General features: G+C 37.8%; 1 protein-coding gene across 1 annotated transcript in view; it reads left to right on the plus strand.

Moving 5' to 3' along the window:
* The window catches only part of LOC147851062 (uncharacterized), a 1,825-nt gene extending 1,793 nt beyond the window's left edge, over positions 1 to 32 (plus strand). The window contains exon 2 of the mRNA XM_087335436.1: positions 1 to 32. This exon is cut by the window's left edge and continues 1,444 nt beyond it. The gene's annotated coding sequence lies outside the window, so the exon portion shown is untranslated.
* The last annotated feature ends 5,339 nt before the right edge of the window (positions 33 to 5,371 follow it).

The raw sequence follows: 5,371 nt of genomic DNA on the forward strand, positions 1-5,371 counted from the left end.
ATGTAAAGAGTTCATCATAACTATAGCTGGTACTCAGTTTTGTTTTCACAATGCCCTCGAAATATCAATGTGATAGATATTGTATGCATAGTTTTAAGTAGACAGTTGAATGCTTCACTAACAAGGGATAATGAAGCTCAAATTTGGGTTAGTAGCTATATGTTTGTAAATGGAAACACATGCACACGCACACACACATGATTCTCTCTTGGTCTCTATCTTATATCTTAGGCACAGACTGTTTCATGATCCTTGACACATTTGAACTTGGAATAACCGTATTTGGAGTGCCGATGAAATCCCTCGGTGTCTTGCTGGCTCTGATTAGCACCAATAAAATAAGCCATAAAACATCCCTTTCATTCATATTGATCCCAGCAAACATTCCCAAATCAGAAAAAAAGGACCATCTCTTTATAAACATTTTTGTGTCTCTCATTTATGTCATAGTTTCCCTTGAATGCAATCTCTTTCTCTATCTCTCTCTCTTTTTGCTTGGTATTTTGCACTATACCATCAAAGTCATGATAAAAGCCAGAGAACTTTCACTTCAATCCTCACCATGGGCTCCACCAGTGCACTAAATTATATTAGTTCCTGATAAAACATGATGGTATATGTCATCACTATAATAGGCAAACAATACAAGCAAGATAAGACTCTTTGTGAAATTTCTATAAAAGGAAAGGGAATATGATAAGACTAATAAGAAGCATCCATGGTAAAGACAAGATGGTGGAAACTTGTAAGCAGTAGGGGTTGTGTCTGATGAAAGAAAACCCCACCATTGACACGAAAATCTATCGGCGGGGGACAAACTAGAACTCTATCCGAGCTCTAAGAATCTTCGTTGTATTCAAATGAATCCTAATGAGTACTCTTCTAGATACCAACCCCTTACCTTATGAGTCTCTAACCATAGGTGCTCCAAATAAGAGGCTCCAAGGGCCTTTCAATGGTTCATATATGTATTGAGTTGAAAGACTCCACCACAACCTTTTGACCCGTGGAATAACCCTAACAATAGCCAACGGTTCAGTTTGAACCGAACCGAAGTGTGAAACTATGGCTTAACGGTTTAAACGGTTGGAAACTGGTTTAAACAATTTTAAGCTTAATTCTCACATTTTAAGAAAAATCTTTAAATTTTGAATTTTGACCTAACTTGAAAATTAAAATCAAACCACTAAATCGTGAGTTTAATAATTTAATGGTTTAACGGTTTGGATTTTTTGTAATGGTTTCCGTTTCAACGGTTTCATGGTTCGGTTTAAGTTTCAAATTTTTGTAACTGTTCACTTTTAAACCGGTTTGGTTTTGATACTTTCAAACCAAACCGAACCATTGTCGATCAATAACCCCAACACATTCTTCCTACTCCATGGGGAATGTGCCTAATGCAATTCTTCCATACATCATATGAGGATCATTAAAAGCTAGGTTCCATATGTGAAGAGTATAATATTTCTTTACTTGCCCCTTGCTTTAGGCTTCATGACTATATCAACCTTGATTTTGAGTGGATGCTTCTAGTGTAGATTCACACTCATTGCTCCATGTCAATGTAACATCAAGTTGTGATCACTTTCAAATTAGGCTCTTGTCCATGGTTTACACTGAACGTCCCCTCATTCCCTTCCTAAAGAGTCTTCATAGGTGGGTGTGTGGTAGGATTGCTAAATTGTCTTCCCTTGGTCAAAGCTTTTGATGGTTCTTCTTTGCGAAAAACTTGCAAGAACATGTCATCAATCAAATTCAGTTGCGATTAGATCCTATGGTCAATTGGTAGCCTCGTAATCCAATCCCCATCTTGAACCATCCTCTTTCGGTTCTCTCATTATTCCAAATTTGGACAACAGAAATGTCATGGCATCCTTATTCTTTTGCAATGGGGGATGTCATTACTTTTAAGTCGATGTTATCAAATCCCTTTCGCCATGACCTACCTTAGAAAAGGGATCTAGGGGTACCAAGGATGGATCAGTTTGGACTCATACTATATAAGAGTTATGATATTTTCTTTAAAATCAATTACAAAAAATTCCCCAACTACAGCCTCTTTCCTTTAGATTGATAATGCACTATTTTGGCATATTTGAGGTACCCAAAAGACCCAAGATCAGATTGAAATATTGTTTAATGCCCTCTAGTGCACATTATACAGTCTCTTATTCTTTAGCTTAAGCTAGGAGCTCCTTGGGAGGATACCCTCCAAACATTTAAATATGATCTCTCTCACAAATAATAGCTTTCATTAAGTAAAGATATCCCACAATGACTTAACTTACAATGGAATTTGGATCCACAGACAAGACTAACTTACAACAAAGTTTGGGTTTGTCTAGCTTACTAGTAAAAAAGAACCATCCAACTATTCAGTCCCCACCCATGACCCAAGCTTTAAGAACCCAAAACATGAAGATGGTGGCATCAAAAGCTCGCAAACTCATCAAACATAGAAGCAAACAATTGCTACCATCCAATCCATCCAAATGTTGTTCAACATAGTTGAGTAAGAAAGGAGGCCCACATCCTGGGGTTGTAATGTAAAGGAGAGTATCGTGTCAACCTAGATAAACTAGCTCATACCCCATTTTATGGGGGTGAGCAATGGTTATTTGCCACATAGAAATGTTCAAATGGATTGTGTGAGCCATTTCAGCATGGAGTGATTTACTTTATGTAACGGAAGAGCTTTTGACTGATTTTGCACAAAGAGGGACGATATGGAACCCAATAGACCAACTCTACTCTTTAGACCAAGTGGCAAAATAGACACTCTTAAGATTATATACATTGGGCCAAAATTTTCCAGCATATTTGCAAAGGAAAACATTATGAATTTGTTCATGTAATCAAAACCCCTTATAAAACTTCCTCATCTATAGCTAATACCAAACCTTCAATCATGTATGCACAATAGTTATGGGGTTTGAAGATTTGATATTGGGTTTACGTACACCCATAGAGGTGGTTACAAATCCTCGCGGACAAATTTGAATACTCCATGATGATGCACGACACTACGAAAGTAGAGAGACCCTCTAGATATGTCCTCCTTTATAGAGAGACCCATCGTACGAAACATGATTCATGAAGACATCGACATCAACATTGGCATAGGTACCGAGCTCAACAGAACATTAGAGGAAAGGGGAATAGAACAAAAACTCGCCACACAGCTCTAGGCCAAAGGACTAGCCCATTGTGAAAGAGACCAAACCTCATGGTTAAAAGTTTTATAAAAGTCAATGACATGTGTAGCTCTTCTTTCCCCACAAGTTTTTCTCTCCTCCTATAACCTAATCTTGAGCTCTCTCCTCCCCCTTCCTTTTGTATATGTGATTACGGTTTACGCACTAATTAATGTTACCTTAGCCATTCCTTTTGTATGTGTTGGGAACTCTTATATTAATTGAGACGAGGTGGGCATTAATACATAATCATGCTTGTTACTTATAAGTTATACATATGTGTGTCTACTTTTACTTCTCTTCTTAGGACTTAATTAATCATTTAATTAAGAGTTAACATGAGGAAGTTAAGATTGCGCCAACTAGAGGCTCAAGATAGATTGACAACCACTCTTGCCTAGTTAGTGACGACGAGGGTATATGGTAGTCTGAATCATTTGGTTCGCGACCTTTACGTGGAGGTAGAACTCCATTCATCAATAGACATGATCTTGATGATGTGCAATGTGCACCGTATAATATTTCTTTGTTTCCTTGGTATAATATTGCCTCCTCTTGGTATGTTTCTTTGTTATTGGACATGTATTCCAACCCAATGTGGTTACCTGGAAAAGGACACCTATTTGTACGTTGGTCATATTGTTTGACAATGACCAAGAGGAAGAAATCACATGAAGGGAGGCATGTAACCTAGGAATTACCTAATGAGTTCATTGTTTGATTAATGTTGAATAGGAATGCTTCACAACATTGATAAAGAGGAAGTGGGAACCCCATGTGCAAATTTGTGCAAATCCAAGTACGAATGCAACCTGTCCTTTGCATAAATGAGTATATCGTGTATTTGTACATAGGTGTTGGAAGCCTTTGATGACATTGTTGGTGTTTACTCCCCAACGATTATTTTTGGCATATGGTGTTGTTTGTTTAGTTATACCACGAAGCTAACAAGTTTAGAAATCCAAAAATAGATTACATCTTCATGCCACCCTTTGGCCATTGGCATTCATTTGTGAATCCTCCATGTGGCTTTAGTCCCCTCTTCTACACCTTCAGTTATGACCCTGGGTGTAGTGATTGATCCACATAGTTGTCATGGTTTGCCTTTGCGAGGTTATTTGTTTGGATGACACAGAGTAGGAAAATGGTTGTAGACAAGGTTATTTCTATATCAAGCATGTGTTGTTTTGCCTCCATCACTAGTAATTCCATGCTAAAGATCATGCAGAGCTTATTGCCGAGGATGGTTTGGCTCCTTGGCATGAAAGCACCTCTTCAATTTTGTTGTCAAGCATTTAGATTTGTTGGCAATTGTACAACACTGTAATAACTATGACTACAATTTAGAAAAGTGGTAGAGAGAAGTCCCATGTTTTAGAGCACTAACAATAAATTCACATGCAATATGAATCATTGTTAATTGTACGAGAGGTACGGGGATGGATAAGTGTGAAAAGTCTTGTTGTAAGTGTATGTGCAAGTGTGCACAAGAGTGAGTGAGTATGTTTGTTGTATGTGTATGAACACATGCAAATCTGTGTGCATGTGTGTAGATATGAAAGAGTGGGCAAGATGTGTGTGGATGGCTAAAGGGGTATGTACCCCTATGTGTCTTATGGATGTGTAACCCTGATTGTAACTATATAAGCCCATATGGGGCATAAATGAAAAACAACAAGAAGTTTTCCTCTCTAATTTCTGTTTTAATTTCTCTCTCTCTCTCTCTCCCCTAGGTCTCATTGATCATATTTGACCTCCGAGGACGATAATCTAGCTATCTCCCTTACGCTCAACCCCTTGGGAGAATGGCTCCAACCCCCACCCATCAACAATCATTTTTGGTCTTGGACGTAGACACATTTGTGTATCTCGTGCTCAATAAAGTTGAAAGTTCCAAGGGATTGAAAATTTTAGTAAAAAAATCATTTTGCATTCATCATCCCTAACCATGTTTTGTGCATGGCATGTTTTCAAGGAAAATGTAGATTATCAAACCACATTACTTTAAAATATGGTGCGATGTATTCAAGTTTTTCATTGCAAGCATATGGTATAAGTTCCACCATGTACTCCCATTCATAAATCTGTAGGAGATAAAATGAAAATGCTGGTGTAGACTCTCTATCAACTGAGAATTTTCCTACCAAGAAGAGCACTTACGAATGTAAAGATAATAG

Source organism: Azolla caroliniana, unplaced genomic scaffold (genome assembly GCF_043228905.1).
Source record: "Azolla caroliniana isolate FFs.n. ecotype wild unplaced genomic scaffold, voAzoCaro1.0.p SCAF_20, whole genome shotgun sequence".
Taxonomy (NCBI): Eukaryota; Viridiplantae; Streptophyta; class Polypodiopsida; order Salviniales; family Salviniaceae; genus Azolla; species Azolla caroliniana.